The sequence below is a fragment of the Athene noctua genome, chromosome 12, assembly GCF_965140245.1.
Source record: "Athene noctua chromosome 12, bAthNoc1.hap1.1, whole genome shotgun sequence".
Lineage (NCBI taxonomy): Eukaryota > Metazoa > Chordata > Aves > Strigiformes > Strigidae > Athene > Athene noctua.
This window is the reverse complement of record NC_134048.1, coordinates 16,350,639-16,364,812: the sequence shown is the minus strand read 5'-3', so window position 1 is coordinate 16,364,812 and position 14,174 is coordinate 16,350,639.

Here is a 14,174-nt window from a genome sequence, read left to right as displayed (position 1 = left end):
GTATTTTTATGTGAAGTTTAGAAGGAAAAATCCCTTGTTGATTTTATTTTCAATTGAAAACCACAACTCCCATGATTTGTACACTTGTGTTATAATTGGATGTCCACCCCCATTGAACAAATCACTTAAACACCTTAATTACTGTCCTGGAAGGGATTACACTTCAAGCACACGTTTAGTACTTTCCTGAGTTGCTGCCCTGTTGCAAAAACAGCCCTCTTGCATTTTAGAAATGGATGAAATATGAAGAATTAATTACATTTAGGGTTTTTTTCCTATACACAATCACAAATTTCTATGCATATATTTTTTTAAAGCTAGTAAGCTGACAGTAAGCAGAGTAGATTCTTTGCAAGTAGGAAGGAAGACTGGTGTCATAAAATGAATGCCCAGCTGCTTAGTTCTTTAAACTTAAATGAAGCTAATTTTGGAAGGGCTGCTACTGAGCCATGCTGACACTAACACACAACTTTGCTGTACTGTGCTACACAGCCACAGGTGCGTATTTAGCTCCTTAAATCATCTTCACCAATGTCACAATAATAAAACAAGCAGCACTAAACCAGCCAGTTTTCCAAGACGATATGGGAAGCAAAGAGATTAATTCCTTTATTAGTATAATTTACAAGGAGGTACTATAATTTTTAAACTATGACTTTTGACAGCTCTCCTAATACAAAAAAAAAAAAAAAAGCATCTAAGGCACATGGAGTCTCTGTGACCTGCTCCTGTAGTCTTAAAATAAATAAACAAATAAAGCCAGCAAATTTTAAATAGGACATTTTAAAGCTCAGAAGAAATCTGTTTCCCTCATTGGGAAATATTTAGGGTACTTCAGGAGATACTGTGCTTAGTTTCTAATGAACTTGGTAAGGGTCGTGCCAGGATACTGCTAAGCGAAGGTTCGTTTCACATGCCTTAAACTCAGAGCCTTTGCAGGGTTATGTCTGAAGTTTCTGGTGTTTGACTGTCCAAGTTCAGCTTTGCAAGACTTGGCACCTCTTGGCTCTGTGTATAAAACTGAGGGCAGAAATTATCTTCAAAAGCCTTAGTTTGTGATGAGCACTCTCAGGAATATTTGGTTTGGTAAGGGTTTTGTACTGGTAAATCTGTTTCTGAAAGCTCCAATTTAAATTTGTACAGCAGCATGGAAAAGAAAGGTCTGAATAAGCTCCCAGTGCCTACGGGATGGCAATATGGTTGGCCAGGTTTTTGTTCGCGCGCAGCATCCCCGCCAAGCCTTTGGGTGTATCTGCTGGCTGGTTACACAGCGGTGATCGTGGTCTGTATGAGCAATATATCAGTTTGCCTCAGGAGCAAGAAAAATTACTTTCAGTGGGTCCAAATTATTACAAAATGGATATGACTTTAAATGAAAAAATTCTTTGCTCGTTGGGTGATTAGTACTTTGAAATTGCTGGGTTTAGCTGCATTTCTTTGTAAAATCTGGCCTGTGATACCTATTTAAATAAGATAGTTCTCTGGTTACTGCTTTAGACTGCACAGGTTTTTCCAATTTATTTGGAAAAAGTTTCAGCAGAGGATTTATAAATGGACAATCAATTTTAGAGTGTGTGTATAAGCATGTGCAGGATGCGTGCTCAGTTTGAGATCTTTAAAAAGCAAGTGAATGATACATACCAGCCTTTGAAAAGGGGTCTCGTGTGAGCATGGGACACTGGCTATCGAGGAAAGAAGGCTCCGAAGTTATTACTCACTACTGAAAACCATGACTATGCACACTGAAGCACTCACTGCACTAAATCAGGCTAAACTAACGTGATTATTTTCATTGCTGCTCGACATTGTGGTTTGACCCGACTTCTCCAAAATTGAGTGTAACGACACTACTGCTTAGATGGATGTAGCTTGTCAAATAGTTTTACAAACATTAATATATTATGCTAACATTTGTATCATTTGGTATGCAGCTGAACATAGATCCCAGATATTCAGGTGATAGTGTTCCTGCTGCAATCTCTAGACTGACTCCTCAGTAATTCACTTTGCCCATAGGGTCTCTTGAGCAAAAGTTTTGGAAGAAAAACCAGAGATCTGGTTGATTTACAGTGATCAGGTAGACAACCGCCTCCGCTTTCCAGGCTGAAAGCTGTTTTCTGCTAAGCAGCAGATATAGCTGTCAGTGGGGAAAATTATTTGATATCGCCTGAGTTTCTCAACCACAGCATAAGTGAAGTGCTTCCTGTAATATGGAGCATTTATGGATAATATTTGTAGAGTAATTGCTGTGCAATCACTGCTCCACTGCCAAAGATTTCAGTCAGTTATTATGAATCTTGCAGTAAAAATCCTACTGGGGACAGTGCGATGAAAACATCACAAGCATTTGGGAAAATGATGTGAGGTCAGTTGGTTTGATCTGACTTGATGTGGGTGTTCAATATGCTGCACTGCCTGCTGTTGAGAGCATTTTCATTTCAAATCTGTAAAGTGGGAAGCCTCTCAGATGAAAAATTAGTGGGAAGCTGGAATGCAATTACTGGTATTCACAGTATCTAGAAAGAAACAAGAACCTGTTGTCCTTTGGGTGACTCCATGTGTTGTGCTCTTTTGGAAAAGGAACAAGAAATCCAGGACCAAAATACTGGTTGTTGTTTGGTTTTTTTTCTGCATAGCATATTTTTGATAAGTGTTCTTATCCTTTTCTTGAAAGGTGCAGCCTTTTCATTTGTGGAAATTAGTTCCTGATGGCCAATCCAACTGAACTTTTATTTGAATTTTTCATCTAACAGTAGAAAAATCTTCTATCAAATCTAAATTCAGTGTCAGATATCTTTGATTTTTCTTATCTAATATTGAACAGTGGCCAATTGTATTTGATTTTAGTTCTGAGAGTTCATTCCTTTCTTCTGCATAATGATAAATATTTACTCTTTGCTATGTCAGATCAGGGATCCTTCCCTGTCGGTTACCCCTTCATCATAAATTTTTAGCATGTGTCATCTAACTTTTTTGATGACTTTCACTTGAAAGCAGTGAGAAGAGGGATCTGTTGTCAGCTTTTTTAATGACTTTTAGAAAATTGAGCTGGGGTGTGGTTTCCCTGCTGTTCTGCAAGCTGTGCACTTTCCTGAGTCTCTTGTGCTGAGTCACCAGAAGTGGGATCTCATCATGTAGCTTTTGCTGTCTACATTACCAAGCTACATGATAGTCAGTGTTTTACTCCCTAAACGGAGCTGTCAGAGTAGCGAGCTGATTGTTTCTCATTAAGGTTCTGCAAAATGCTTGGCTGTGTTTGGAGGAATTTGCTGTAAGATGGCTGAAACTTTCCCTGACCTTTAATTTAATTTATTTGTTTTTCTTCCACCGAGGTTCTCAAAGTCAGCAAAAGAAATATTCTTACTGGGCTGATTAACCCAAGGAAGTGTCTCACTTAAAGAGGGGTGTAAGTTAGGTGAAGGACTTCTTTGGCAGATGGAATTCAGTGGAGATAAAGCAGCTGTGTGGTAAAAGCTGGCTGATAACGAAATCAATTTTAATGGAAATCGGCATTCTGGTCCAGTTTCTATGGCAAGACGTCTCCTTTGCCACATTTTCACATTCAGTGCCTTGCCCTGAGCTCTGTGCAGAGCAGCCAAGGCTGACATGGTGAAGGACTGGTCTTCCATCCAGAGGAGGGGACCTTCCAGAGGAGGGGACCTTCCAGAGGAGGAGGGCTGGGGCTGGCTGCCTTAGCCTACAAGACTGCTCCTGAATGGAGGTGGGAGGTTTTGCTCAGAGAGGAGCAAAACCTAATGCTACCAATGCTGTCGCTTCCATTAAGATTTCTTTTTGTGGAACTGAATTTTCTATTTGGTTCTTTAACTCCTTCAGTCCCTTTGCAAAGGTTGTAGCACGTCCAGAGAAGGCATTGCTTTGGGGATGCTGTGACTCAACATCTGACCATGTGGTGTTGGGGCTATCTCATCTGAAGCACTTTGGGTTTACTGCTTTCAGACTGCTGAGGTCGAGCTCGAGGCTGGACTTCCAGTCCTGTCATCCAGTCTCCTAGCCTGTCTATGCACATACACAATGTGTTCTCTGAGAGTTGATGCTATGTTCCACTGAGGGTTTTGTTTTTTTTTCTTTCTAATCATTCCTTTTTCTTGATGTGCTTGACAATTTCCAGGGGCTCCCTTCTCAAAGAGAGCCATTGGAGGGTCTTGTTCCCCAGTGACCTGAAAATATTCTTATTGCTAATGTTTTCTTCATAAATGTTGTTTCTGAAGCCTTGTAATCTAGTGTCCAATCTAGCCCAGGAATTAGAAAGGTTGATTTTTGTATTTGTGATGATAGCTCTGTTGTAAACTGGTGTTGTTCCCATAACCTTGGTTGAATTCCAGTGGGGATTTGTGCATTGTATTTGGGGGGACTAGTTGATACTTCCTTTCACTGATCTGCTTTACTTATCAGTATTTGTCACGCTCCAGCAGTGTTATATTTGCTCTTTCTGCAGAACACCAACTTCTGGTCTGAAATTTCTGTATTTTAAACTCTGCTGAGGTAAGGAATGGATTTCCTCTTGTTGTATAGCAGGGATCTATACAAATATCCTCTCCTTGCTACTTAGAGGAATCTAATAGCTTAAGCACTTCATTAGCAGATTACCACAGTTGCTGCTGTTTGCTGTTGACAGAAGGTGAGCTAGAAGAAATATTAAGCATTTGTTTTACCCTTTGCTTTTGGTGCATCCACAGAAACCCGTCCATATTCAGCTTTTTTCACTGTTGTGATGGAAAGGTTGGCATTTTTATTTAAAACAGGAGTGTGCTTTTGCATTCAGTGGCTGCAGAATTCAGTAAGATACAGTGTGTAACATGAACTTGTGGAAATCAATTCTGTGGCTGAAGAAGAATCGATGACCCTGAACAGAACTAAAAATAAGAGTAGCACTCTTTGAAGTGTTTGCACTGTCACTCCAGAGTAGCTATGAATACAGGGCAAGTGGGATACTGTTTGCTCATGCCACCACATGATCTTGAGAGTAGCTGTCATTCATACGTGCAAGGATTCCTGGAGTTTTAGGTAAAATGAAATGCTTTGTAACTAAGTTGGCAAAAACAATCTGGAAAAATATATCCCATAGCTGATTAGCTCTGGAGCACATGATACTAGAGTCAAGATGTGAGATCCTCTGGAACCAAATTAGCTTAAATTTTATTGAAAATTATTGATTTTCATGGTCGGAGGTTAACGAGGTTTGTCTTTCATTTAGCTTCCCAGCTCTTGGGAGAATAATGAAATTGCCTGAAGATACGGACCATTCAATTAAAATCAACAGATGAGTCAAACATATTAGAGTTGATTTTTGGTACTCTATCAATTTTTTGTGCATTTTAGTATCTCAGGCTTTTGAAGAAATGTGTGAGGGGATGGTTTTTTGAAACACATGGCAACTATCGGTTTGTTTTCCCTATATATGAGCCTCTGATGCCTTACTGATAGGAATGCACCCTGAAGACAAAATTATGTGCACTAGACTGACAGATCAGGATTGATTAGATAAGTGCGCGGGGGAGAGGGGATGCATATAGAAGAGAATAGGGTAGGAAGTATCAGAAGATGGCAGGATTTCTTTTGTGCTTAAGAACTTCATTAACAGTTCGCTAGTACAGCTAAAACATACCTTCCACCCCTTGGTGTTTAATTTCTGGTACTGTGTGAATAGATACAAAAAAACCAGGGGTGCCTTGAGCAACAAGCTGCCTGAGGGCTGCAACACTGATGACTGCCTCATCTCTCTGCTGAGCCTCTGCATCTCATTCCAGTGGCAAGATGCCTTTTTTTCCTTAAAATTTGAAGGAACTTAATACCTATGAATTTCCTGCATCTTTGCTGAATTTGGGGGAAGAGAGGCAAAATGCTTCCTGTGAGAGAAGATGGTACAGTTTTCTGCCTCTTTGCTTTGATGTGTGTTGCTGGTTGCACCTTCTCAGCACCAGATAATGTCATTTACGTATGGAAAGGGAACTACATAACCCTTCAGCTGGTACTGTACTCCCCTCAGTCTCCCAAAAGTGGAGGGAATCCCTGTGTCTCTCTGTGGCAGCTGAGTTTCACTGCTTTCTCCCTCAGCTGTACCAAGTGTCAGAGATGCTGGTGGGACTCCAGGGGAAACCTGAGGGCTCAGCATGGCATATCATGTTTTCAGCTGCTTGTGCTCAGGGGACCTGCCTTACACGGACCCAGAAGTAACTTCTACCCAGAGTTTCCCACACTGCTCTGTTACCCTGGCATAAATTGAGAGTGAGCCTGATGAAAACTGTGGAACTGCTGTCTCTGTAAAGGAGAAGTAGCTGAATGTGAAACCTGACTTTCTCCTCCTTTTGTTTCTCTTCCTGTGTAGCGTCCACACCATTTCAGGACAAAATGAGGAGAAAATGAGTACAAAAGCAAATGCCTTTTGTGGCATACTTTTGTCATTCTCTAAGAAGGGAAGCATGCAGTTCAGATGGCCTTCTTGCCTATTCCAGTTGGATTAGACAAGGGACTCCAGCCCACCCACGCAGTTAGCATGTCCTCAACAAGTTTCAAAGCTGCAGGCTTGCCTAGATGTTCTCTTCAGTGCAAGAAGGTATGCACTGGGGCTCTAAATTTGCAGCGGTCTGTGTACAAGGGTGTTCTGTCCGCATGGAGTTCATAGCAACACTGAAATTCAAGTTATCCTGATGGCTGCGGGAAGGCAAATGCATTCCTGAACCATTGCAGCAATGTTTTGCTGATTGTTGTTAGTCAAAGAGAAATACACCCATCTAGAGACCTGATGACAAAGCACATGGGAAAGGCTGAGATTCTCAGTGTCATCTTCACCTCGGTCTTTGCTCATAAGATTTACCCTCAGGAATCCCAGGCCCCTGGGACCAGTGGGAAAGTTTGGAGAAAGAAAGACTTATCCTTGCTGGAGGAAGATGACATTAGGGTGCATTTAAGCAAATGGTGATTGGTAGTAGTCAGTATGGATTTACAAAGGGGAGGTCATGTCTGGCTGACCTGATAGCCTTCTGTGGTGAAACAAAGAAGTCAGTGGATGTTGTTTATCTAGATGCTAACAAGCTTTCAACACTGTCTCCCCTGACATTCTAATTGACAGACTGATGGGGTGTGGACAGAGAGGTGGATGGAAAACTGGCTGGCGGAACTGCCCAGCTCGAACAGTTGCCGATCAGCAGCACAAAGTCCAGCTGGAAGCCAGGCACTAGCCATGCACCCCAGGGGCAGACACTGGGGCCAGCGCTGCTTTACATCCCCATTACTGATCGGAGTGATGGGACAGACTGCACCCTCAGCAAGTCTGTAGATGATACAAACCAGGAGTGGTTCATAGGTGTGTGTATCTATATAAAATATCCCTTTCTGCTGGATTTCTCTTGCTTATTTCTCTCTGATTTTCTTAAAGTGCAGAAAATAATTTTCTACCCCAACTGTGCCTGAGTCCATTCTGCCAAACCACAGCAGCACGTAATTGTTATCCTCTTGGGTGTGAACTGAGGTCTCTCAAAAAGAATTGATTTGCTAAGTAGTTGAGAAAAAAGGAACTGGGGAAATTTAACCTTAGTAGGTTAAATTAGTTACTATATGGCAGTTATTCACAGGAGCGGAGCAGAGCTACTGACCAAAAGTCACTGCTTACAAGTGGGTGCCAGTAAAATCTCAGCAGTTGCTCAGTGCCCCGCTAGCATTCTGGCTGACTGAAATGCAGGATGACGTAGTCCTGGGTGAATTTGTAAAGGCAAATATTTTGACAAAATATTTAATGAAGCCTATGGGGCTTAGTAAATGAGGTTTGTGATGGTTTGAAGGGATCATTGAACATGTTGATCCCTAAGGAACTCTGTATCTCCCTCTTTTTTCTCTTATGCCTCCTCCTTGCATAATGGGGCCAAACCACTCTGCAAGTTTTGTTTAATGAATCCCAGAGCTTTGCTGTTTCAAAAGACAAAGGTGGATGGGAAGGCTTGATCTTACCATGGTGTGTGCCCGAGGTGGGACCTCCACCCTGTTGCACACTGTGAGCGAGCAGCAGCATCAGGTGCAGTAAATGGAAAAGCGGTGCAGGCGGTGACTATATACTGTAACTGTTCCAGGCAATGATCTGAGAGTTTGCATGGAGGTCCGCGCACTGTGCTTGATATTACTTGATTGGGAGCACTATTCAGCCCAGCAAGGTGGTTCAGAGGCCCACCTCTGGGGGCCACACCCTTTGACTTTTTGCACAAAGGGGTAGTGAAGGTGCCAGATGACTGCAACCTGGTTTTTGTCCTCTCCGTGGGCAGAGGCAGCAAAGAGGATCGTTTCCTCTGAAATCAAGCTGATTTCTTCACAAAAGGCTGCAGGAAAACCAAAAAAATGTCACAAGGTCTTTAGGACTTAAAATTCCATCCCTGTGGGGTACCAGAAACTGTTCAGATAACCAGTGAGGATACTCTTATCCCAAATCAGACTGGAGTGGCTGGTGTTTTGCCTTTTTCTTTGCAGGTTGCTGACCTATGCTGCATGGGCCAAATTTGTGTTTGATGTAAGGTCTCTAAAGCTAATAGTCATGAAGAAAATCTTTGGACCATGGGATAAACCAGGGTCATATCAGTGACATGCAGACCCACACAGGCGGGTGGGGTGATGGTTCTTTTCACTGCTCTGTAACTGCCTACTAATAACAGATTGCTGAGTGATGCTGCTGCCTGCAAAATGGAGAACCTTTGTGATAATCTGCATCTGTTGCAAATTAGTTGTTAAAAGTGGTGTCTTTTTTAGTACACGTGGTTGCTGTCAAATGCTTCCTATTACAGAGTGGGAACTTTTTTATGTAAAGTGAAATATTTGGTATTTTTCAGGCTGAAATCTTCCCAGGTTCAAGGTAGGACATCCTTCAGTGGTACCCAGAATGATCTGTGAACTCAGGCAGTAGGCAAAGACAGACAAGGTGTTAGCCACATGTGTGAAGTTGATGTGTGAGACCAGGCAAAAACACTGCCTTAAGTTGTCAGGCAGAGCGTGGAGGACCTGGCTGCAGTCCCATCGTTACTGGCAGTGACAGTGTTCTGCCCTTAGCACCCTGTCCCACAGAGATATTCATGAAACTGTCAAGTTGTTGGAAGAGTTGATAATTTTCATGTTACTTGAAAGATTTGATAACATTTCCTAAAGAAATTATTATTTTGAGGGTTTTCCCTTTTGTGTTCAGCTTCAGCAGCTCTGGCATGGCCCAAAAGATGGATTTCCATAGATGTTTGGTACAGACACCCCCTGTTCCCTGAGTAAGGAAACTAAATTTAATCAATCTCTAAGAAGCACATAATGCTGAGCTCTTTTTCAATCTGATTTTATTCCTAGGGTGTCCACAGCAGCAGAACATTGTAGAAAAATCAGCATTCACGCTCTAGCCTTCAACAGTTACCCCATGTGAATATCATGAATGCTATTTCATCATCATGAAGATAACCAAATGAAATAGAAAGGTCAAATACTGAAAAAACAATTAAATGAGCATTTCCATCTACTGAAAAAGTCAATCAAGAATGAAATTTGGTTTTCCACTCCTAGTAACCTCAAACATGTTTGAATGTATAGCTCTGAAGAGCTGAAAAGGCAAACTGCTCCTGTCCCACCCCTCCAACAAAACACATTTTGGTAGCAATGGAGACGTTTATTTCAGAAGTGCCAAGCACCAGCACCTTCCACTCCATTCAGAACAAGCTCTTTGATGGTTTTGAACTACAGACAGCTTACAGGTTTTCCACATTTTGCTGACATATTTTGAGGTTTCTCTCATTCTGTGACATTGGACATCTGTGGGAGGGAAGGGTCCATGTGGCCGCAGATCCTCACCCCAGCAGTGAAGAGAATAACAAGAATGGTTGCTTAGGAAAGGGATATAGGCAGCAGGGCATGCGTAGAGCAATACTTCTCCTCCCATCTTCTGCTTCCTAGGACCCAAGCTTTTGGATCACTGTGTTTATTGGTTCCGCTAGACTTCTCCATGACAATTTGGAAACAATTTGTCTTCTTTTGTCTCACCCAGGTGCATTAATCATAGAATGGTTTGGGTTGGAAGGGACCTTAAAATCATCTAATTCCAACCCCCTGCCATGGGCAGGGACACCTTCCACCAGCTCAGGTTGCCCAAAGCCCCGTCCAACCTGGCCTTGAACCCTTCCAGAGAGGGGGCAGCCACAGCTTCTCTGGGAAACCTGTGCCAGGGCCTCACCACCCTCACAGTGAAGAGTTTCTTCCTTGTACACAATCTCAATCTACCCTCTTTCAGTTTAAAACCATCACCCCTCACCCTATCCCTACACCCCCTGATCAAGAGTCCCTCCCCACCTTTCCTGTAGCCCCTTTAAGTACTGGGAGGCTGCTCTAAGGTCTCCCCAGACCCTTCTCTTCTCCAGGCTGAACCCCCCCAACTCTCTCAGCCTGTCCTCACAGGGGGTGCTCCAGCCCCCTGATCATCCTTGCAGCCTCCTCTGGACCCGCATGAGCAGGTCCTTATCCTTCCGATGTTGGTGCCCCCGGAGCTGGACACAGCACTGCAGGGGGGGTCTCACAAGAGTAGAGTAGAGGGGGAGAATCCCCTCCCTTGGCCTGCTGCCCACACTTCTCTTGATGCAGCCCAGTATACGGTTGGCTTGCTGGGCTGCAAATGCTCACAGTCAGTTTTCCATCCACTAATACCCCCAAATTCTTCTGTACAGGGCTGCTCTCAACCCACTCATTGCCCAGCCTGTATTTGGGATTGCCTTGACCCATGTGCAGGACCTTGTCCTAAACCATCATTAATAATAGCTTATATTTTTTTCTTTAAACCTTTCCTAATAATTCCTGATGTTTTACTAGCCATTTTGATTACTGCTGAGGATTGATCTGATTTTCACTGGGATCTAACCAAAGGCTCCAGCATCTATACACTGAATGGCAGTAGCTAATGTAGAGACTATTGATTTGCATGTATATTTTTTTTTCCTAGCATGCAATTCTTTCTTCAGCAAAACTGGATTTCATCTACCGTTTTATCATTCAGTTGCTTAGTACTGCAAATTCCTTATGCAGTAGTTCATGGTCCACTTTAGATTTGATTATTCTGAATGATTTTGTATCACCTGCAAACTTTCTTTTCACTATTCATCTCTTTTTCCAGATCATTTATGAATAGAAGTGTACATTTTCTAGTCCTTAATGATCCACCTTCAGAAATATTGATTTCTGCCACTGAAATTTGCCTTTTGAAAAAGCATTACAGAATTCAATAAGAATTGCCACCTTTCACAGAATGCTTTTTGGGTTGTTTCATGAAATACGTATTTTCAGTGTCAAAAATCATCAAATACCACCACTTCTGAGCAGCTGCACTGTAATTTTTTTGATAGAGAAGAGCTGTATATATGGAAGAGTTTGATATTGAATGAGTTTAGTGGTGAATAAAAGTGACTACATAAAATTGTAAAGATAGGTGTGGTTTTTGTTTGTTTTTAAACTTTCCCTCTCCGGTGGTAGGAAAACAGCCAAAAATTTAGAACCACAAAACTTTCCACTTGTATGTTTATTTTCTTTAGGTTTGAGGAGGTCTTTTTACCTTCACTTTGACAGACATGCTCTCTCTCAGAGCAGTGAAACTTCTGTCCCTAAGCTTAGCAGAAACAAGCAGACTGGCTTTACTGGACTGTCCAGCTTTGCTAGAATATACTGTCTATATGCATAGCTTTGAGCACAGGGTACAAAATTTCTGGCCAAAATAGTTATTTCTGTAGGGATAAAATTACATGGAGTTTCTTTTCCTGCACCTCAGCCCATTGCTTCTGGGGCAGATGTGGTCATTCACTTTCTTTCTTGGTGCACACCAAGACTTCTTTTCTGGTGTCCAGGGACAAGAGACTACAGAATTTAGAGTCTCAAAGCCATCAAATCAGGGCTTAAGGCCCAAACTCCTTAATTACTTACACATATCCTATTAGATATAATCACCTTGAACTGCAATTTACCTTCATCATGGATAACAAAAGAGGAAAACCAGGGTGTGGAACAGTCTTGAAAATCACCATGGAGTTTTTCCAGATACCTGCAAAATAACAAGTGTTCTTTTCTTGTGCTGCCTTCATTAACTTCTGGTTTTGTACTCTTATACCAAACAGGCTTTCAGTTTTGGCACAGCACATGTTCTTCCTTGTGCCTGATAATCATAAAAGTTGGGGTTTTTTAACTTTTGTCGCATGTCATCACTGATAAACTACCGGTCAGCTTCCCACTTCAGTTCTCCTGTAAAGAAAATCCGACTTCTGGTGTCATTCAGCCAGCAATTGGGTGATGATCACCATTAATGCCATCTCTCTCTTAAGTGCATTGAGGTATTTGTCTGGAGAGCACCATAATAAAACCTACTTTGACAAGATCAAACCATATTCAATCCCTGTTACAAAACAGCACAGTTTGATACAGAAGCAGTCCATTCTGACAAGGCACCCAGATCTGGAATTTATTTCTATAATCTACAGAATTAGTTCAAAGGACTGAAAATATAAAAGTGCTATGACATCATTCCCTGGCTACTTAGCAATCCACTATTGTGCTTTAGAATAGTTTATATAAGTCTTAATTTCTCCGTGCTCAAACAGATGAGCAGTGTTAGCTCATGCAAGTGTTACTGCCTAAATAATCCAAAGAAAGCAGTAACTGGGCACAAACAATAACTTCACCGCTCCTGAAGAAAATTATTTTGGTGCATGTCAGGTATTCAAAAATACCAGGATTTTAGAGTAGCAGATAGTTGCACAGTGATTATGAAACATGAAAGTTTTTATACCATGCATAAAGGATATGACAGTTAACAGTCAAGTCAGAGCTGCCTCGCTGAGGTCAGTCACAGTTTTTGCCCTGATAGCAGTCGAGCTGGAATTTGACCCTGCAGGTTTAACACAGTAGTCATGTCTTGTCATTAACACCTTGGCTTTGTCAGCTGAGAATGGATCAATTCTGCATTAGTGCATTCAAAGCCTCAGAACAGTTTTCAGTGGAGTCATAGTCCCGGAGAAGCAAGCTTCAGACTGAATTTGATTACCTTATGCATGCAAGTCCATCCACCAGAACAGGAATTCCACTGTGGTGATTCTGCCTTGCCTCTAATCCTGTTTTCTGTGCTGTAACTCAGCTAACTTTTTTGCAGTTATTTCGGATTTATTTCGCTATGCTTATTGCATCTTGTTCCTCTGTCCTGTGTGGGCAGAGATACTCTTTCTTATGGGAGAGACAGAGAAGTAAGATTTCTTGTTTTCTATCTAGAAACTTATAAAATACCTCCAGTGGTGCTTTGCTGGTTCAGCTGCAGGGATCTCTGGCAACACAGCTCTGCTGCGAGACCAAGGAAGTCCGAACACTTCCCAGAAGTGCCAGAGGTGGTGATGCTGCCATTGGACTTTGATAAGGCCCATTTGAAAAAGGTTTAGCACTGATGTTACTACAGAAAATTACATCCGTACACGTGTGCCAGCCTAATGTGACGTGTCTTTGGCTTTAAGACAAGGATATCGGTGCCATCTAGTTAGCTAGGTAGTTTGGTGCAAAATCCTTTTAAGCAAAGGTGACACTTCTGGCATTAGTTGTGACAGCTGACCTTTCTTTAGATCATTGCACTCCTAATGGATCTCTTAACATGAGCGGCACTGACACATGACAGAAGTCCTTAGGCGTGCAGACGCTCTGCACAAGTCCATAGATGTTACAGTCTACTGTCAGCTATAGTCAAATCCTGCAGCCGCTGCTGGGGAAACAGGGCATTTCTGCAGGTGATGGCAAGAATATGTCACTAAACTAGTAGTCTGCACGGTCGGGGTGGCTGGCAACTCCACCAAGTGCTTTCAGCCAAATAAATCTGCCTTTCTGTATTGGAAAGGACAACCGTGGGAGAGAGCAGCTGAGATGAAGACAGAGTTAGTCTTTCCTTTGTGTCTCGGAGATACAGTTAACTTTTCTGGTTATGCTGTTAAGCTTTCCAGACAGCCCCAGTAAGACACTGGTCTGAAAAGTCACAGTATAGGGCTTGACTCTCTATAGCTCAGTAAGCACGTGGCAGGTGTGTGGCTGAATGAATGTTAATGCATAGGGAGTACACTTACGAGGATTGGTTTGGAGCATGACATTGCTTTGTGCTCCCTCCAGAGACAACTTCTGGCGTTATTTGTGTGAAT